A 22,925-nucleotide genomic window follows, 5' to 3' on the forward strand; every position below is an offset into this window, starting at 1 on the left:
CAAATTATTCACCTAGAATTATTTTAAATTTATTATTTAGAATTGCCTTATAATATATTTATGATGTTTAAAAACTATTTACATGTCATTCATTCTCATACTATTTAACATGATGTATATACTCTCTAACTACTATTGCATGCTACAGACATTTTGAAATTCTTCCAGATATCCTTGTGGTCCTCTGCATTGCTTCAGGGTGTGGAATATTTACAGCCATATGTACACTATTAGGAATCTTCTGCTTCAAAATCTGAAGCTTAAAATATTGGCACCACCACAGCTAAAGCACCGTTTAATAGAAAGGCTAGATATAGAAATGAAATATATCTGATAAACTTATAAATGTAAAACTGTAAATGACATACAATATTTTCATGCCACATGACTCTAGATGCCAAGGGAGCTGGCCACTTCCAATGAGTTATGGTTAATAAGTTTCATCAATGAAAGCAAATACGGCCAAGTAATTTGCTATTTGGAAACAATCTTCCTTCAGTTAACTACTGATTATCACCATATAGTTGTTTTGATCATAGACAACATGCTCTATTTATATAGGCTACACTTTTAAAAAAAATTTCATAGACCTATAAACAGGCAGTTAACAATTAAAAATTTTTTTTAAGATGGGAACACTTATGACCATGACAAAATGCTTAAAGTGTTTTCTCATATGATTTTATTCATTTCTAAGAATATTATTATTTCAAATTTACAGGTGAGAAACTAATAAATAATTCATCCGAGGTCAAACAACCAGTAAGTGGGGTAGCAGGGACGTGTACCAAAGCCCTCTGACTTCAGCTTCCATTCTGTTTCCGGTATTCTGCCCTAAAGCTCAATTATATATTAACTATAATGCCTAGCATTGCTCAAGAGCATCATTAACTGTTGTTAAATAAAATTTAATGGAAACTATAAGTATTAATATGTAATTCTGATACTCTTTCATAACTGTAGTAATTAATATAAAGCGTAATGTTTTTAAAATTTTAGATTTATGTCAAATCCTTTTTATAGAACACATCTGTCATTCTTTTAGCCTGAGTAATATGAAAAGATCCCTGCTGCTATTTACCTTGGTTCACTCCATATAGAATTACCTCTTTCAGAAGCATTTCATCACAAATTAATGTCTGAAATTTAGAGTATGTTTTTCTTGCCCCTTCTTAATACCACTAAAAAAGTAAAAAGATCATTTGAGATAATTGGTGATGTCCAAAGAATAAAATATTGATTTCTTTGTAAACATAGCTAGTTGAAAATTACCTACGTTATTTTTAAATTGCCTGGGTAAGGGATATTGCTTCATTAATTAACATTTAGGAGGTTCAGGTGACTCAGTAACTGGCCTTAACATAACCTCACTAATAGAATAACATAAACGTTTGGGTTTACTCCTCCTTTACAGGGCTCAGCAATAGTGTCAAATTTCAGACACGGAACTAATGTCACGTTCCTTAGTGAAATTTGGCATTCCTCAGTCCAGAGTACACTTAGAATCATCTAGAATAATTATGATCATCCAAGGCCAATGAAGTGAGCATCCATGGAGGTAGAGCCAGATGTTGAACACTTTTAAAGCTCCCCACTTTGTTCTAATCTGTAGTCAGGGTTTGAAAACCATGAAATCTAGTAGGAACTCATATTGGAATGAATGGATTGTTTTCTCTGCCACAAAAAAAAAATGTATAACATTTTTCTTCAATCAGTAGCCAAACATCTTTTGTACTGCATATTGTTTTCTTTTAACAGGTAGTTATACAAACCTCTTGTTGTTCCCCAGGAATGTCCCCAAAGTGAAATTTTTTTTTTTTGCTGGGTATATACCCAAAGGATTATAAATCATGCTGCTATAAAGGCACATGCACACGTTTGTTTATTGCGGCACTATTCACAATAGCAAAGACTTGGAACCAACCCAAATGTCCATCAACGATGACTGGATTAAGAAAATGTGGCACATATACACCATAGAATACTATGCAGCCATGAAAAGGGGTGAGTTCATGTCCTTTGTAGGGACATGGATGAAGCTGGAAACCATCATTCTCAGCAAACTATCGCAAGGACAAAAAAACAAACACCGCATGTTCTCACTCATAGGTGGGAACTGAATAATGAGAACACTTGGACACAGGAAGGGGAACATCACACACCGGGGCCTGTTGTGGGGTTGGGGGGAGGGAGGAGGGATAGCATTAGGAGATATACTCAATGTAAATGACGACTTAATGGGTGCAGCACACCAACATAGCACATGAATACATATGTAACAAACCTGCACTTTGTGCATATGTACCCTAGAACTTAAAGTATAATAAAAAAAGAAAAAAATTTTATTTTAAAATAATTGTAGATTCACAGGAAGTTGCAAAAGTAGCACAGAGACAACCCACGTACTCTTCTCTCAGTTTCCACCAATGGGTGCATCTTATATAACTATAATACAGCATCAAAGACAGAAATTAGACAATGAGTATATATGATTCCATGTTATTTTATCATATGTGTAGATTCATCAGTCTATATCATCAGTACAATCAAGATACAGAACTATTCCTTTACCACAAAGATCTCCCTCAAACTACCCCTTTATAGCTGCACTCAATTTCCTCGCCTATATCATCCCTAACTCATGGGAAACATCATTTTTTTTCCTGTCTCTGTAATTTTATCATTTCAAGAATGTTGTATAATTGAGCTCACATATAAATGTGTCCTTTGAGGATTTTCTTCACCTATTGTAATGTCTTTGAAATCCATCCAAATCATGGTGTGTATTAATAGTTTATTCCTTTTTATTGCTGTATTCCAGGTTTTGGCTATAACAACAACAACAATAAAAAACTGCTACAATAATGTTTCATTTCTCTGGGATAAATGCCCTGGAGTACAATTTCTGGGTTGTATGGTAAGCATATGTTTAATTACTTTAAGAAACAGCCAAACTGTTTTCCACAGTGGCTTAACCATTTTATATTCCCACTGGCAATGTATAAGACATCAAGTTTCTCTGTATCCTTGCTAGCATCTGGTGTTGTCACCGTTTTTTTTATGTCAGCATGTTGAAAGGTATGTAGTGATGTCTCATCATGGTCTTCATTTGCATTTCCCTAATAGCTAGTGACTTTGAACATTTTTTCATCTGCTTACATGTCTGAAATGTCTCTTCATGGGTTTTTAGGGGGTGGGGAAGGCCCGTTTTCTAATTGGGTTATTTGTTTTTACTCTTCAATTTTAAGAAATCTCAATGAGATTTGCAAATATTTTCTCCCACTCTATAGCTTGTCTTTTCATTCTCTTAAACAGGATCTTTCACAGAGCAAAAGTAGATCCAATTTATTGATTTTTTACTCGTATGGATTGTGCTTTTGGTGTCACATCTACATTTTCTTCACCAAGCCCTAGGCCCTGAAAATTTTCTCCAATGTTATTTTGTAAGTTTTGTAGTTTACATTTTATATTAAATATACTATTTATTTTGAGTTAATTTTTGTTAAATGTTTGAGGTCTAATTTTTTTTATTTTTTATTTTTATTGTTTTGCCTATAGGTATCCAATTGCTTCAGCACCATTTATTGAAAAGATTGTTCCTCCACTGAATTGCTTTTGCACTTTGGTCAAAACTCAGTTCCCCATTAGGTATCTGCTGATACCACCTCAGCTGGGAGGGGAGAGATGTCTTCTTACAGTTTCACACATGCCTCTACTAGCACTTTTAGGGTCGAGCTTGTTACCACTGAGCCACATTAAAGTACTGACTCTCCATTAGACCTCCTCTGACGGCACCTCAGTGAGAGGAGCGTGGGTGCCTTGGTGCCTCTGGGTGGGGTGGAAATCCAAGTCCCTATCCCTCTTCCCATGGACTCCCTTGACACCCTGAAGGGGATCCTCTTTACCACCTGATACGGATGACGGTCTCAGCTTTCCACACTGCCTTCTCTGACACCACTCTGGAGGCAGGTAGGACTTGCAGCACCTCTTGACAGCCTGGCAAGAGTCCAAAGACTGGACTCTCCCCTCTGCCTTTGCTTGTAGGGGTGAGCATGCAGTATTTTACATAGTGTTTGGCTAGAGTAAAGTGGTTATTGTCTAAATGTTTTCTGTCTTCCTATGCTGCTTCTTTTCTGGTCCATTGGCAAGAGAAAGCAGGCTTCCCTTGGGTTTTTATTTTTGTGTGTGTATGTGTGTGTTTTGGTGTTTGTGTCCATTAGCGTTTTAGTATTTTCGGGTTGTTGATGTCTTTAGTGCTCAGTCTGAGATGATATGTGAGGCAAGATGAAAACTCAGGGAACTCACCACTGTGTAGTTCATTGAATTCCGATTTCCCAAGCTCACCTGCCTTTTTCTTTCCATGCTTAAGAGTCTTCTTACATTTGTTTTATATGTAATGTCCAGAGTTTTTAGTTGTGCCTATTGGGAGGAAAAGGGAAATTATGTCCACTCCGTCCTCTTAGAAGCAGAGATCAAAGTGGATTTTGAATATGATACCTCATTATAATTTACATGAGACTGACCTCCAAATGTAATGAAAACTATTTGTAGTTTTTGAAAGGTATGGTGATTGATATGGTTAGGCTTTGTGTCTCCACCCAAAACTCATCTTGAACTGTAATTCCTCATGTGTCAAGGGAGAGACCAGGTGGAGATAATTGAATCATGGAAGCAGTTTTTTCCATGCGGTTCTCTTGATAGTGAATTCTCACTAGATCTGATGGTTTTATAAGGGGCTCTTCCCCCTTCGCTCAGCATCTCTCCTTCCTGCCGCCTTGTGAAGAAGGTGCCTTGCTCCCCCTTTGCCTTCCATTATGATTGTAAGTTTCCTGAGGCCCCCCAGCCCCCCAGCCATGCTGAACTGTGTGTCAGTTAAACCTCTTTTCTTTATAAATTACCTGCTTTGGTAGTTCCTTGTAGCAGTATGAAAACAGACTAATACAATGATATGCAGAAAATAAATTTTACTTACATATGTAATAATGACAATAGTTAGTTTTTTGGCACTTTCGGTATTCTACATTGTTTAAAACACTTAATACTATGTCATAAATAATATTCTTGTTCTTCTTTTACTAATGAATAAACCATGTTTAGAGAGGTTGAGTAATTTGCCTTTCACTACCTTGGTCTTTGTAATTTTAAAACCTGTACTTTTTAACCCTAATGCTGTATTATTTCAGCTCTACTAACAAATTTCCTTAGAATAATGCAGTGAAAAAATTGTATTACAAGCCAAGAGTCACTTGGTTCTTTTTTTTTTTTCAAAGTCCATGCTTTTAATCACCACACTACTTTATCTTCAATGAGTCACTTGTTTTTGAACTAATTTAGACAGCATTCATTCTCTGAATTTGAGCAAGTATTTTCAGCTGGCTCTTGGTTTTCTAAACTGTAGGATGAGGACTTAATCTTGAAATATAATACTTTTGGCTAATAATTTCATAAATTTCTAAAAATCCTGGGAAAATTGCATTTGGAATTTCAAGACAGGAGGAGAATTCTGAGCAGTCTGTGGAGCTCAATCTGTAATAGTTTAGGTAGTGGTGGCAAAGCCAAGTGGAAATGAAATAAGTAGACTGTTTTAGAACTCTCGCCTTCTATCTTTAATATTTATCACCAGATGTAGAGTTTAAAACACCTGTTTCTAGATATACAGGTTATGTGATTCATGGAGTAGATCCCATGAGGCTTTGACATTCAAGGCTAAAATGACAAGATGTTAACACTATTGTCATGGGATTTTAATGTAAGGTGTGCATGTGGATGCATGTGATAGAAATCTGCTACTCCAAGCATTTAGCAGGACTATTATATATTTGGATGCTTCCTTAAATGGTGAACTTCAATGGTTTATGTCCTGGTTTAAGTTTACACATGTAACATCTCTTACAATTGCCTAATTGTCTTGTGCCAATCATTTTCATTTTTTTTTTGCTTTGCATTTTAGCCTCTTTGTATTATTTTATGTTCCAAACTTGCTCAAATTGTCTGAAAGGATGAACATATTGCCATGTGAAAAGATAGTGGATCTATACATCTGCTGAGTGCTCTTGTTCTCACAGAGCAACTTCATATGCACGAGAAAAATAATTCAACATAAGTTCTATGCTTTTCTTTTTCTTGTAGCTCCCCTCAGCTGTTATCTTTCTTTAAAATTATAGTATATAAATGTCTTGCAATGAACAAAGTGATTTTTAACAGGTGTTGAATGCAATTTCATAAACCTTTGCAAAACATCTAAAATTTGCCTGGATGGATGGTAGGTGCTGGAAGGGATACTAATGAAATACCATGAAAGAGCTTCCTAGGAAGATAGGTATATCTTTACTAGTAAGTAATATGTGTTTATATGTGTGTATAATAATTGTTTTCTAAAAGTTTTTATGGTCATATATACAATGGTTTCACAAGCTGTTTCTCTTAAAATGTTAATTCTATTAGGTAGGTGGATTAAAAAAATTAACAAGTTCCTTTGCTGTGAGAATTCTCAAAATCTTCAACACACTCCTGTACATTATTATTCTTCAAGGAGAAAATTTAATTCCGAACATCATTTCCAAACATGTTGTATTTGTCTGTTTTCATGCTGCTGATAAAGATGACCAGAGACTGGGTAATTTATAAGTGAAAGAGGTTTAATGGGCTCACAGTTCCACATGGCTGGGGAGGCCTCACAATCACGGTGAAGGTGAAAGGCATGTCTCACATGACGACAGACCAGAGAAGAGAATGAGAGCCAAGTGAAAGGAGTTTTTCCCCTCATAAAATCATCAGGTCTTGTGAGACTTATTCACTACTACAAGAATAGTATGGGGGAACCACCCCCATGATTCAATTTTCTCCCACTGGGTCCCTCCCACAACACGTGGGAATTATGGGAGCTACAATTCAAGATGATATTTGGGTGGGGACACAGCCAAACCATATCACATGTTTATCCTCCGAGTTTTTTTTTTTTTCCTTCACAGTGAACATTGGTAACTGATAGTCTCTGAACTGGATTTTGGATAATGGGATTACAAAGAAATGTAATTCAATATCCACATTCACAATACAGATTAATGTAAAGTGGGATTAGTCAAAAATATTCATAGGACATAATGAGGTTAGCCAGGACTTGATGGAAATTCAGGTTGTTCCAGACCCAAATACACTCAATTTATATGAAAAAGGAAAAGTTGGTAATCATATGGCTCTTCATTCTTTTCCCTTTTATTCTTCCCTTTTCCTCTGCTAACTGGTCCCAGTGCTGATATTCACCGGACTCTGGTTCAACTCTAGGAAGGCAATTGTCGAAGGAATTAATCCAAAGGGAAATAAAGCAATTTGTACATAAATATTATGACAACACTATTTCAAGGAGTGAAAAAATAGTAAACAATGTAAGGCCATAAATTTGGAGACAGTTAAGAAATCCACTATAGAATACTGTAAGGGCATTACAGAACAGAAATATCTCGACAAAGTTGCTCTGAGGAATTGTATGTTAAATAATGTCAAAAAAAACTGAATCCAAAATCATTATAACTATATAATTCAGATCTAAACTGAGAAAGCTCAAAAAGATGTGTTGCACATACAGTTGGATATTTATTCTTTTTTGCATACTTTTTTGTTGTTATTCTAAATAATACTGTAAAAAGAAAAATGTCGGGAAGTTTAACTCCCTGTCTCGGGTTGGGTTTTCTGGGAGCAGATGCTTATTTAGATGGGTTTTGGAGGGTAAGATGGGGAAGGAAGGACAGGAGGCAGGACTGGGTAGAGAAAAAAGTTGAACTGGCATGCAGGCCAACAAATCTTTAACCAATTCAGCAGGAGCGATGAAGGGAATATTGTGTTTCAGAGTGATGGGGGCTTTCAACCACTGCCTTGCTTAGTCAGCAGCTGCAGGCTGCCTTGAGAAGGGTGAGATCTCTGGAGAGGTGGCTCCTTACGGCTGAGGTGGACTCTGAAGTTGCTAATCGCTGGGTTGCCTCCTGACTGTCCTTGCCACGGCCCGGCAGTAAGTACTTCGTTGAAGGAATTCTGGCAGAGCATCTCTGAGTGTACCACCCACGTTCATTATCAAGTTCTGTCAAAGTGCATTCAAATTATCTCTAAGAGAGGCTATATCCAAAAGATTTTCCCCTCCACTGTTTTGGAGACTTTCCACAGTGGTGCACTAGATCATTATTTCCTTTGCAGAAGTTTTGGTTCAAACTGTCGTTTTGTTCCGTAGTGTTCTAGACTAGAGTTGCTGTAGACTACACCACATTAAGCACCAAATGCTAAGCAAATAGATGAAAATGAAGCTGATACCTAGCATTAATGGCTGGGATGTGTTCAGCACTGTTGAAATGATAACATTCACATACATATTTCTGACATTTGTTACAATAATTGATTAGTTTGGAGGGGTGGATAATACCACCTCATATTTTGCATCATTTATCTAGGCCACTCGCTGAGCACCTATCTCCTTTGCAGAAGCCAGAAAAATTTCTTTATTTTAATTCTCATTTACAAAGTTAATGTAAAAAGTCCATGATGAGAAAAATATCAACATTTTAAATAAGGAATAATCAGTAACAGTGCTGTGCTGAGCTATATTAGCAACAGAAGTAAAAGAAAAAAATCAGTCATACCGATTTTATTTCTTATTTACATTTTGATTCTATGTTCATCATGGTTCTTTAGGGTACTCATTTTGATTTTTTAAAATATTGCACTCAAAATTTATTTATCTGGATTACTGAGGGTTTTTTTTTTTTTTTTTTTGCATCCCTTTAAATTTTGTGCCTGATGTGTTTCCTTTGCCTCACTCTATTTGCAGGCCTGGTAATTAAAATTATATATATTTCCACAATGGTTGAACTAATTTACATTCCCATCAGTGGTGCACAAGAGTTCCTTTTTGTCCACAACCTCACCAGCATCTGTTATTTTTTGACTTTTTAATAATAGCCATTTGGACTGGTGTGAGATGATATCTTATTGTGGTTTTGATTTGCATTTCTCTAACGATCAGTGATGTTGATCTTTTATTCATATGATTGTTGGCCACATGTATGTCTGATTTTGAAAAGTGTCTGTTCATGTCCTTTGTCTACTTTTCAATTGGGTTGATTTTTTTTTGTAAAATTTGTTTAAATTTTTATATATGCTGGATATTAGATACTAGATGTCAGATGCATTGCATACAAAGATTTTCTCCCATTCTGTAGGTTGTCTGTTTACTCTGTTGACAGTTTCTTTTATGGTGCAGAAGCTCTTTAACTGCATCCCATTTGTCACTCTTTGCTTTTGTTGCAATCGCTTTTGGCATCTTTGTCATGAAATCTTTGCTTGTGCCTCCGTCCTGAATGCTATTGCCTTGGTTGTCTTCCAGGATTTTTATAGTTTTGGGTTTCACATTTAAGACTTTAATCCATCTTGAGGTTGAGTTTGTATATTAGGTAAAGGAGGGGTCCAGTTTTAATCTTCTACTATTCCATTACAGGATATATACCCAAAGGAATGTAAATCATTCTATTATAAAGACATACGCATGTCTATGTTCATTGCAGCACTATTCACAATAGTAAAGACATGGAATTAACCTAAATGTCCATCAATGATAAACTGGATAAAGAAAATATGATACATACACACCATGGAATAGTATGTAGACATAAAAAATAATGAGATCATGTCCTTTACAGGGACATGGACAGAGCTGGAGGCCATTGTCCTTAGCAAACTAATACAGGAACAGAAACCCAAATACCACATGTTCTCACTTATAAGTGAGAGCTAAATGATGAGAACACATGGACACATACAGGGGAACAACACACGCTGGGGCCTATTGGAGGGTGGAGGATGAAAGGAGGGAGAGGATCAGGAAAAGTAACTAATGGTTACCAGGCTTAATACCTGGGTGATGAAATAATCTGTACAACAAACCCCCATGACACGTTTACCTATGTAACAAACCTGCACATGTACCCCTGAACTTAAAAGTTAAAATACACACACAAACACACACACGTATATATATGTGTATTTGTCCAAAATCTCTCATTGTTTTCTGTGGGTGGGCCGGTCTGATATAACTACTCCTTTTTTAATTGAAATGGAACTCACAAAACTCAGAGACAGCAGTTGTGTATAACAGAAATGAAGGCTTTCAAAAGGCCTTGTACAGTTTTTTTATACACAAAAGAGAAAGACCTCAGTTTCCAAGGTATCACACTCTTTCTGTAATTATGAGAGCTCACCAATTCTGCCTTGCCAATTTAGATTATTCTTGCCTATTCAAGAGATGGCAGATGTATGCCATTATCTAGTCCCCTAACTTCCAAGCAGGTATTACGTATTTGTTCCAGAAATTAAAAAAAAAAAAGCTACTATGAAGCAAGAAATATTGTTAGTTAATGTGTGCCTGGTATGTTTCCTTTTAATTTAACACTTGTTGTGTTGAAGAATAGAATCTTAACCATGTAAATAATGTCACCAAACACTATAATTATAATTTCCCATAAAAAAACATGTATGGTATATGCTATAACCAAGACAATATCCTGAATAGGTTAAACTATTATGTATAGCACAATTTTGCCATCTTTTACTAAACAGTAAGGGATACACTTAAATTATAATATGAAATCTGAGATGGGAAGAAGGGAACACAATTATAACTGTAAAGAGCAGTAGTATTTGCTCCTTTTTCAAGGTGCGTATTTTTAAAATGGAAAATAGATATGTAATGAAATAATGTAGTTTAAAGGTGTACCATAGTCTTTAAATGCTTTTTCTCCTTTTTGATTGGGTCCTGAATATAACTGGGCCCTTTTGAGGTTTGCCTCTTCTATCCTGCCATGTCCAAAACAAACACACCTGCCACATTCATTAAAACAAAAAATGTCTTGAAAAGCAATGGAAAACTTTGTTAAAGTTTATTGGGGGACCTAAGGGGGCTGTTAAACAGACATGTCACAGAAAATCATATTAAATTTATCTCTACATATTTTCCTCCCAGATCCACATCTTTACTGCAGTCACATATACTGTTCCCCCACCCCGCCAAGAGACTCCACCTCTCCTGTGTCAGATTCTCCTTGGCTCTTCTGTGTCAATCCTTACTTCTCCCCTTCTCCCACTTGCTTGTTCCCTCTGTTAACAACTATAGGTCCTTTTATTTCTTTTCCTCCTTTGCCCCCTACATTTCTTTTCTATTGTAGGGCAAGATCACTATAGTTATCTAGTTTCCTTACTTCTATATCTATACCAGTACCTCCAGCACCACCACTCTGAGTTGACATAATGAAAAAGTGTGGTGGACCAATTAGAAGTCTCTTTCACAGGCAGAAAAGAAGAGAGATGATGAACATTTGACTTAATATTTTGATCTCTTCTATCCTAGTCTTTATTTCTGGTGATTGTTATCTTGTTTTATATAACTTGGGTCAGGTCCAAATACCAGAGTCTACTGAGATCTGTAGAGGTGAGTGGACATTATACACAATTATACTCAAACAAACATGAATATACAACATCTTTATGCCACATTCATAATGTATTGTCTGATATGTAGATTTAAAATAGACCCCAAGTTTTAGCATCCTTTTCATAATCACAGGGCATAGTTAAATTGGACACCAAAGAAGGTAGTATGACATGTGTTAATTTCTTTTTTATCATGAGATTTTACATAAATGATTACCATGTCAAGCTTCTGCCTTCCACAAATAAAGGGCTTTAAATATTTCTAAGCAGTCCTTTGGGGCTACAATCAGGCAAACTATAGTAAAACTATGAATATATGCGATACTTGTCAAGTACTTCTGTCAGAGCAGGACTGGTATCCAGAGGAACATGCTTAAAACATATTTCCACTCAACCACCATCCCGTAAATAATCACAAAATCAGGGGAAAGAGAATAACCTTATTTGTTGTATGAGAGTTTCAGTAGAAACAAAAAATAAGAGACCTTGAATTGGTTTTCATTCTTGGCCTTTAGGTTTGATGTCAAGTCTTATATTAGTCAGGGTACAGTCAATCTGGGGATGGGAACCACAACAGTAAGTTGAGCACAAAAACGTAAATATCTTAGTTATCCATTAGGTATAGGATGGTTAACTATTAAAATGGTAAGAACTCTAAGGTATTTAGAGGTAGCAACTGAAAAAAAAAAAAATGCTACTACCCCTAGCACTTAGGGAAAAGTGAAAACTGAAGGGACTTAGAAACAGAAGCAAGGATCTCTCACAAACCTATAAGATTCTTATGAGAGGGACAGCTACTGCAGGAACATGCTGCCCGGCGCTGGATTGGGGAGGAAAGCGGATGGAGGCCATCCACTGTGGCAGAACTGGGAGAGTTGCTGCTATTTGGGGAAGCCCTCTGGGACCCCTGGCACACTGATTTGCTCACCACGGCATGAAAAACAGAACACTGGGAAGAGAAGAAAATCCCTTCTTCCTCTTCCAGCCTTGCAGTCTCTCTCTAGCGCCCTCTATTGCAGGAACCTAAGACTGCTTAGGTTCTTTTCGCCAGCTGGCAGAGGTGTGTGGTCTGCATAGCCCAGCGCCCGTTATCAAAAAAAAAGACCAAAAGGTTGCATGTGGAGGTGAGAGGTAATACATTAATAACTAGTACTACTATTTAAAAAGTTCTGTCACTAAGCAGTATTATCTCATTTCTAGCACTTTTAATTTGGCACATGATAGCTTGAATGATAAAATCAACAAAAGTGCAATTCAAGTTTCCTAAATTTACACTCTTTTATGTAATATGTATGATTCAAAACAGGAGTTTTTATTAGCTTTTGTTTGTTTATATACATCATAAAATAAAACAATGTGCACCCAGAAAAATTCTTCAGAGGTCATCTTATCTAGGCTTCCAGTGTATATGAGAATTGTGACTATAGTTCACCCTCTACCTTCTGGTTGAATATTTCCTACAACCAGGGGTTAGTTCACTAGCTGATGAGCCACTTTCTTGTCTAGAAATTTCTAATTTTAAGAATGTTTTTCTTACCCTGTGTCCAAATCTGTTTTTTCTTTTTCTTTTCTTTTTTTTTTTTTTTGACGGAGTCTCGCTCTGTCTGTCGCCCAGGCTGGAGTGCAGTGGCGCGATCTCGGCTCACTGCAAGCTCCGCCTCCCGGGTTCACACCATTCTCCTGCCTCAGCCTCCCGAGTAGCTGGGACTACAGGCGCCCGCCACCATGCCTGCCTAATTTTTTTTTTTTTTCTTTTTTGTATTTTTAATAGAGACGGGGTTTCACCATGTTACCCAGGATGGTCTTGATCTCCTGACTTTGTGATCCACCAGCCTTGGCCTCCCAAAGTGCTGAGATTACAGACGTGAGCCACCGCGCCCGGCCCAAATCTGTTTTTCTTAACTGCCTGCCATTAGTCCTCATTTTGTCATATGGAATGTGCTAAAACCTTCTCTGGTAACTTTTATGACAGCCCCCCAAATATTTGAAGGCTCTGTATTGTCTCTGTTAACTATTCCTCATATGGTAAAGTTTCTGTACCCCCACATTATTGGACTCATACTCCTATAACCTCACTATACTTTTTTTTTTTTTTTTTGAGACGGTGTCTTGCTCTGTCACCCAGGCTGGAGTGCAGTGGCACGATCACGGCTCACTGCAACCTCTGCCTCCCAGGTTCAAGTGATTCTCCTACCTCAGCCTCCCGAGTAGCTGGAACTACAGGCGTGTGCCACCATGCCCGGCTAATTTTTTTTTTTTTTTTTGTATTTTTAGTAGAGACAGGATTTCACTGTGTTAGCCAGGATAGTCTTGATCTCCTGACCTTTAACATCTCTTTTAAGAAATGCAGCTCTCAGAAATTAACTTGATGAGTTAGACATAATAGAACTGAGGCAAAGTACAATGGATACATTACTTTTAGGATCAGGTAATATAGTTCCATGAATGATGCCTTAAGAATTGACTGGCTTTTTCAACAATTGCATCACAGTTTTGCTTTTCTTACCACTATCCCACTCCCCTACCTTAGAGGCATTTTATAAACCTCGAGTTCTTTTTTTTTAAAGGAGCAGTGTTCACTGAATTGTTTTTAATCTAGAAAAATATAACAGATCTTGTACCGAAAATATAGTAAGTAATAAATTATTTTTCACTTCCCCTCAGACAACCCTCCCAACGGAATGGCAGGAATAGTTGGTGGAAGCGCTCCTTGACTCTTCCAAGTCTCCTTGTAACCTTTTAACGTTTACCTTAGAACCTGGGAAAGCAGTGTTTCCCTCTGACTACAAAGCCAAAAGTGAAAGTTGGATATTAAGCAAAACTACTTTTAATTCCCCCATATCCTCAAGGAGGGTTCATGACATACTCATTTCCTTCATATTACCTAATGTGAAACATACCAGGACAGAATTAATTCTTTACAAAGCAGCATTTTGTAATGAGTGCTGCTTCCTTCACTTTGCCTCCTCTGGACTCCACAATGTTGATTGTAGTTGGAATCTATCTCTAATGACACTTGAAAGAGTTCTTTAAGCTCAGTGGTTTTGAAGGCAAGAAAATGATTTGTTTGGAACAAACTCACATTCAAAATGTATTTTATTTTCTGTAAAATGATTATATAGGTAAATGAAATATTCGTTTTACTGCACAAAAATTTCAATGTACACACATCCAACAATGTATGGGCTGCATATTCATTACCTGGAATGTTCTTTCCTCAGACTAATTCTCTCACTTCCTTCCAGTGAAGGAAGATTGCACCCTTTCAATGAGGCAGGCCTGGCTTGAACAACCATTTAATATTGCAAACTGTCTCTTCTACCTTCTCCCAGCCTCGTCTTCCTCTTTTTACTTCACTTTTTCTTTTTTTCCAGAGCACTAAGTATTTTCTAACACACTATGTCATTTACTTATTTATTATGTTTAACACAATGCAAATCTGTTTTCCCTGTACTCTCCCACCCCCTCCCACCCCCAACGTAAGTTCCTTAAGGGTAAGTATCTTTGTTCCCTTGTTTACTTTGTACGGGGATGTAATACAATAAATATTTGGTGAATTAATGACATTAGCTTTCAGTTCCTTCTTACAAATGGGTGATAATTATTGCAGACAAGAGTACATTCTTTGCTCTGGGTATGTCAAACTTTTTTTCTTCTCAATTGTCCAAGTTCTTAAGTTTCTTTTCTGTGCATTTCATAGTATTTTTGCTCTTGCAGGCTGCCCTGCTTGATGTTTCATTGTTTCAGCTCATTCTCCAGCTCTGTACACTGAAAGTTTGACCTTTAACAGATTGAACCTGAAGCTTTGCTTGCCTTTGAAATGTTCTGTAAAATGCAGGTGACTGGCTCCGATCACCCTGCAGGTCCTTTTAACTGAATCACCTCCATCCCCAGCCTTCTCCACTCATCTCTAGAGAGGGTTATAGTTTATAATCGTCCTTTTTGGCAAGAAAAGTAACTTTCTGGCTGGAAACTGCAATACAACTCATTTTTTAAAAAGTGTCCAGTACTGCGTTACTTCCAGTATAACACCATTAGACATCCCTTTTGTAGAAGCAATAACTCAGGAGCATTCCTGCTTAACCATTTCCTGTCTGACTTCTGACCAATACCTAACCATGCTGCATAAAACCCTCTTATTCCATGAGTCACATGGCTGACATCACCATCGTTCAGCTCTTAACTTAAATGCTAATTCTCTAGGGAATCTTTCTTGGACCATTTATGATGTGTAATTACCCTTTACAGAAATACACTGTACCCTGGTTATTTTCTTCACATTTCATGTATATATATTTGTTTATTATCTGTCTCTACTAGACTGTAACCTCCAACATACCTGTTTTATAAACCAGAGAGCAGTCATTCAATAAATAAACAGATCTGAGGGCCAACTGGCATGTTGTCAACTTACGATATTGGAAGTTTACATAAATTTAAGAAAATCTTTAAAAAATAAAATAGGGCATCACAACTTTTACCAGAAGGTACACATTTTATAATTTATATTTGCACAAAGCAATAATAATGAACTATAAGTCTCAATATGCCTTACCTCATTTATCCTCAATTATTTGAATTCAGCATTGTCTTTTTTTTTTTCCAATTTACAGAAGAGAGAACTGAAGTTTAGTGGTTAAATAACGTACCCAAAGTCATGCAGCTAGAAAGCAGCAGCCTTCTGAAAGAACAGTTGATCTTAACTACTTTGCCCTACTCCTCCAGCAGACTATTCAAACGATAACTTCCTGGTACCATTGCTTATAAAAGTAAAATATTTTAATGGATGCAATGAAAAAACAGCATTAAATAAATTAGGAGAAATAATTTATGTTACACTTTTTAGAAAACTGTCTAAGTATAAAGGTTATAGATCTCCAAACGAGCAGGCAGTAAATTTATTTTTCTTATAATTTGAAAATAGTAGCCATGTTTCCCTCTTAATGTTTGAGTTGGGGTTGGGATGGGTGGAACAATGCAGAATCATCTCTGTAGGTTTGTATTCACTGCCTTCTCCAACACTGTGCATCTACCACTTTGTACTCCTGTCAAGTCAAGGTTACAGAATGTCTATTCTATAGTCCAAATACCATGCAGAAAACACCCATAAATAGTCTGTTTTCATGGGACTAATTCATTTTTATAGCAGTTCCCCTGAGGCTCTAAACAGAGAACCAATGCTGAGGATGGGTTTTCCAAGGTAATTATATCTGACAGAGCCAAAAATGTGAGACAGACATGGAAAAATTATAATAACTTGAAATCCAGGGCTAATACTCCATCAATTCCTACTGTGATTAGTTTAGTTTGACACTTTTTGAAGCACAAAACTAAGCTATTGAAGTGATTTGTGCTTCATTTCAGTTTGCAAATGCTTCTTTTTCCTTAGAAAGTTTCCAATCTTTGACTTGATTGACAGCCAGTTGATTTTTATGTAAGAGAAAAAAGGAGACAATGAAGTAAATTAGTTTTATGCTTTTCTCTTTTTCTTTCTTTTTTAAAATTATTATTATACTTTAAGTTTTAGGGTACATGTGCACAATGTGCAGGTTTGTTACATATGTATCCATGTGCCATGTTGGTGTGCTGCACCCATTAACTCGTCATTTAGCATTAGGTATATCTCCTAATGCTGTCCCTCCCCCGTCCCCCCACCCCACAACAGTCCCCGGAGTGTGATGTTCCCCTTCCTGTGTCCATGTGTTCTCATTGTTCAATTCCCACCTATGAGTGAGAACATGCAGTGTTTGGTTTTTTGTCCTTGCGATAGTTTACTGAGAATGATGGTTTCCAGCTTCATCCATGTCCCTATACCCCCTTTTTTTTAAAGGACAAACACTAGTAATTTAACTAGGTTCTGATCTAGCAATAAATTTTGGTCCAATAATCAAATTTTGATCAAATGGATTTTTTAATATGTGTTAGCAAACATGACTATAGTAGTTAACGAGTTATCAAAAGGCCAAATAAAATTAATCATCACTTTGGCTAATATCACGGTCTAAGCAATTTTAGAATTGTTCTGCTTCTGCATAGGCGGCCTTTGGGAAAGTCATTACCAAAAGGTTAAATAGTAAAACCTTGGGTACCTGAGCTTGGATTGGGATGCAGAAGGTAATGTGTAAGGGTCTAAACAGGAGGATTCCAAAGTCAAAAGCTTATATACAATAAGGGAAACTTTAAAACATGTTATATCAAGCCTGGAAGCTATTCTGTTCTTATCTTGCCAAAAGCTACAGTGAGATATAAAACTCCTCCAGCTGCTATATTAAACCTTACAAAAATATCTATACAAAATTGTAAACATAGCAGGGTCATCCCCAGGAAGTTGGCAACTACAGTAGCCATTTTACTCAGTTATCCATGTAGGTCAAGGCTGAAAAATGGAATGAATGATGGGAGTGTACCTTTTTTCAAAGAGTATAGAGGTTTGCTTATGCAAACAACTTCCAACAAATTACCACAATTTTGTTCTTCTTAGAAATGCAATTGATGAATAATCTGTACTAAAAGAGTAGACATGAAGCAGATAGAGAAAGACAGTTAGACAATTTTTTCCTTTACTATCAGAAGCCCTGATAACAAAGAGTTGATCATACTGAAGCAGACAGGAATGGGATCCAGCAGGCAATAAAAGCAGATGTCAGTATAAGCTCATCACAGATCTAAGCATTTCCCAGGTGGCTAAGGGTTTCACTGTATCATGAGGAGAAGCGATGGATCAATCAATTAATACTAGGACAATACTGTTTCGTTTTTGAAACTTATTGCATTATGTTTACCCCTTAAGTAAGCAGTATATAGTTCCCAATGCATAGTGTTTGGTTTATTCATTCTCAGTAAACCTTTTTAGTGTCTTTATAGAGGTCAAACTCAAAGTTTGAGAGTTCTCAATTATCTGTAACAATATACAAAAGAATTAAAGTGTCATCATATTAACAATGTTTAGAAAAGCCTTAGTATTTTTAACAATACTAGGTATTGTTAAAGAAAAATATTTGAACTGGATGAAACTCCAAATGGTACTAAAAGTGAACAAAGCAGATAACTTGAGCATGGAAATAAGGTCTCGTCTTAGTGTGTTCCAAGTTATACAAGTGACTACTGTGCTTTGTGATGCAATGCTAGTTCAAGTAGGAGGAAGCAGCTGCTCAGCCAAATGTAAACTAAGCTGCCAGTTGTTCAAGGGAGTGGATGCTAGACCACCTGCCTCTTACTAGGTAACAAAACAGAAGACTCCTGTTGATATAACTGAGAGTATAGTACTCAACTGGTGTCAAAATGGATATGCATTTTCCTCCTTGACATGAGGGTAATTTTATAAACAATTGCATGCAATTACACACATATTTTTAAAGCATCTTTTTAGAGGAAGACACTGCTTTGCAGCATGATATTTGTGTAAGTATTTGAACCATACATGATCAGATAAATGAAGTGTATATGATAAAACAAAGAGAAACAATTGTGTACTGTTTACATACCGAAATATCAAAGTATGAGACACATGTAACTTGTCTCAGGGTAAGAGCAGTTTCTTATAATTTGAGCTTGTCTAAAGGCCTTGCATTTAGACAATTAGATCAAAAGAGAATTCTTCCAACGAGAACTCAGCAATTCTTCTGTGGCAGATAGTGTTTTATTTACTAGAGCTATCAGAATTCAAATACTAAACTTTGGTAATAGTTGATGTGACACTTTATAAATAAGATAAATCAATTGAAAATGAATTATTGATGAGCTGTGACCAAAATAAAATAACCATGATAAACCCATCAAAAACCTGTCTTGAAATGGGAGAAAATGTGACAGGGCAAAATATTGGAATCAGATTAAGCAAAAGGCAAAGCTATGATTTTGGAAGAAGGAAACTTGACTTACATGGACTATTGTTAACTCTAGAGATGCTCTGAAGTCAGGCATTTTGAATGTTTTGGACCATTAAACATAAAATACATCTTAAGCATGTTTATTTTTAATATTAATTGCTTGACTTTATATACTCAGGACATGGTGTTTTAGTTTATTGAATAAATATTTTTAAATGCCCTTTGATTCTAAGATAATTTAAAAAATATTTTGCTTTCTATTTAAAACACGTTGGAAATAGCATTTTGCTAAAAATTGGATTTATAATGCTTAAAGGAGTTCTAAAGGTTGAAGAATGAATTTCCTAGTTGAATATTGATGAAAAGTCCTTGATATTTTGAAGTAGCGTGCATATACGTTTTCTTATTGTTCAGTTATACCTATAAAGATACAGCATTGGGGAAAAAAAAAAAAACGAGACCCAAAGGAACATGCCAATTCATAAATTTTGAATTAGCTGATTTTATTGTTGAACAAAGCAAATACCCCGAATGCATGCAGGTAGCCAGCAAGTGGCTACAAACATATAGTGGGTTTTCAGCTCTGTTTATATGGAATTAAAGCTATAGTTGTTATCATTCTACTTTTAACAGTCAGCAGATATTGAATTTGCATCAGTAGTTACATGGAGCGTACTCTTACATTCTGTTCTTTCATAGTTCTCTATCAGGCTTACTCTGAGATTTTGTTCTTTTCAATTTTTTATCAGTATCTCTGAAGGCTGCCCCTGACAGTGTATCCAGTACACATAAGTAGTCACGTCCTTCAACATTCTTTACTGAGGTTAGAGTAAGTTCAGTTTTCCTACTACAGACAATCACCAGTATTTTAACTACCTGCTCAGATGTCTGAATCCAGTAGATTTATTCTTGCATCCTTCCTCGCATCTTATATAATGCCAGCCACATATTATACTCTCACTAACTACATGCTAAAACGCAATAAATGTCTCTCATAAACATGGGTTCAGCTTGGTAGAGTCAAGAACTTCCCTCTCTTTTTTTTTATTTTTGTTTTAGATTTAGGAGTCCATGTGAACTTTTGTTACATTAAAGCATGTCACAGGGGTTTGTTGTACATATTGTTACATCACCCAGGTATTAAGCTCAGTACTCAGTAGTTATCTTTCCTGCTCCTCTCCCTCCTTCCACCCTCCCACCTCAAGCAGACCCCAGGATCTGTTGTTTTCTTCTTTGTGTTCTTAAGTTCTTATCATTTAGCTCCCACTTGTAAGTGAGAACATACAGCGTTTGCTTTTCCGTTCCTGCATTAAGAACTTTCCTTTGTTTTGGCTGACTTTAGAGTTTCTCCTCTTTTATCCTTTTCCATTTAAATGTTGCAGAGCACACGATGTAAGCTGACTTGATGGCATTGTCTTCTCCTCCCACTTCTTAGCTCACCCAGGTGATGGTAGTTATTGGAAGAACTTACACTTGCTTCTTGGGTGAAGCAGGAAAGTTAGAAGGAGGGGTGGAAACCTTTGCACTGCTGACGGCTTACAATCCTCTTTTCTCTCCTTTATTTCGCCTATTTTGTCACGTTCTTACTTCCAGGACTTTGGAGGAGCAGTTCCCATAGATACCCATCAGGAAAAGTGGAATTTCCCACTCCCGCGGCAAATGGCTATTGTAAAAAGACATGCCCACCCATATATTCAAGAGGAGAACTCTGAATGCATTTTCCAAGAGAAATTTTATTCCATTTTATGATTAGCTTACAGAAGTACTGTTTCCAGTATGCTTTTAGTAGCACTATGGAGGAAATGAACAATTGTAATCCATGTCTGGAAGTTATCTACTATCTCAAAATGTGTTTTTAATTTGTATTTTTTTAAATATGAAAAAGCTTTTAAATTTCCCAAAATTGACGAATAAAACTCTGCAACTTGATCTGTGAATAACAGAAGGGTTTTAGTAAATATTCCTGCCTACGATCCAAATCCCCCCATCAGAACCTAGGCACTCATTTTCAGCAGCTAGCGCTGTTGGCTAATGGCTCAGAGTGGAATTCTTCTCCAAGAATTTCTTTCTTTCAAAGGAAGCTGCCATAATGTTATGTCCAATGCTACACTTCGTCTTTGGCGTCAGTCTTCATCCAGTGACTGGTCAATGGAGTTAAAGCCCTGGCCCCTTGTTTTATCTGGGGCATCTCTGGAGGTCTAGCTTAGTACCAAGACTACTTGCAAGTTACTCACTACAATTGCTTCTTAGTTTATTTTTTTCCTTTGTCCTGTCTTGATTCCTTTACTCTCTTGTTAGTGTTATTCCCATAAACTCTCCCTCCCAAAGCTCTTTCACACAATTTTCACCCCAAAGGGAACCAAGCTAAAACAGAAAAGTAATGTATTACTTGGATCAACTTAAAGCTAGTTTAAGTAATCACTCAAGATTTCTAATATTTCTCCTTCATATTTATTATGATAATTATATTAGCATATACACTTTTAATTTTTATTTAAAAATATGTACATGTGGTTTTAAAAGTCGAATAGTGCTGCATTATTTACAAGGAAATAGTAGTGCCTTGTCCCATGACTCTCAAAGGGCTTATCCTGCAATTTCATGAATTTTTAAACTGTAGTCATCACTCGCTGATTTTCAATTATAACAAATCAAGATTTACATCTCTTCTACTCACTCTTCCATATTCCCCACTACCATTTCCCAACTAGCCAATTTGAAAAATAGATAGTCGTTTGTTTAGATAACCTTTAGTATACGCCATTCTCATAATAATCTTTACTGCTGAGATACAGAGTGTATTTTGGTTACATTTCTTTTCCCTTTTTACTACTATTTTTCTTGAGATAAATTATTTGCTTTTACTTCTAAAATGTGGTTGGTTTATCACTTTTGTACCTATTTCTAATTCATCCCAAAACTTGACGTAAAATGCCTCTCGGTATGGTAAGGCATATCCCATTATCTTTCAGCGATACTTTTCTCTCCCCTTAGGAATATTTGACATGTCTTGGTTCCCCCTGTCTTTCTTTGATCTGAACTGCTTGTTCTCTATACCTGGGGCACAACTGTCATCTTGGGACTTCTCTTCTCCATTGCCCTGAAACTTGCTGTTCTCTAGTGTTAATTCTGCATATCTTGGATTGCATGCCTTCCTTTTTCTCAGCTTTTACCCTTCGTTTCGCTGGAGCTTGTTCTCCAGTACTTTCCTGAGAATGGGCGCGTCTCTGTAATCAATCGCTGAGTCAATGAATGTCTGAACTTTTTATCCTACTTTCACCTTTGCTTGATAGTTTTGTTGAGTATACACTATAGGTTGCAGATAACTATTTTTTAAAGAGAGACTTATTTCTATTTTATATTTAAGCAAATTATGTAGCATACATTGCTGATGCGAAGAAAATACACAAAATCTTTGTACTTCAACTTTTTAAAAAATTATTTTTAACTGTCAATAATTGTGCATATTCATGGGGTATATAGGGATGTTTTGAAACATGTAATGTCTGGTGATCAAATCAGGGTAATTAGCATATCCATCATGTTGAAGACGATTTTTTTTCTCAGAATTTCAAAGACATTGCTCTATTATTGTTTTGAGAATTATATCATTCTAATTTTTTATTA

At 36.3% G+C, this 22,925-nt stretch overlaps 1 long non-coding RNA gene across 1 annotated transcript in view; it reads right to left on the reverse strand.

The window, feature by feature from the left end:
* Positions 1-6,619: 6,619 nt before the first annotated feature.
* Positions 6,620-22,925, reverse strand: part of LOC116809510 (uncharacterized) — a 183,910-nt gene continuing 167,604 nt past the window's right edge. Inside the window, exon 3 of the long non-coding RNA XR_004369869.1 lies at positions 6,620-7,280. This is a non-coding gene — a long non-coding RNA (uncharacterized LOC116809510). The remainder of the gene's footprint in view (positions 7,281-22,925) is intronic.

The sequence above is a fragment of the Hylobates moloch genome, unplaced genomic scaffold (assembly GCF_009828535.3).
Source record: "Hylobates moloch isolate HMO894 unplaced genomic scaffold, HMol_V3 SCAFFOLD_1, whole genome shotgun sequence".
Taxonomy (NCBI): domain Eukaryota; kingdom Metazoa; phylum Chordata; class Mammalia; order Primates; family Hylobatidae; genus Hylobates; species Hylobates moloch.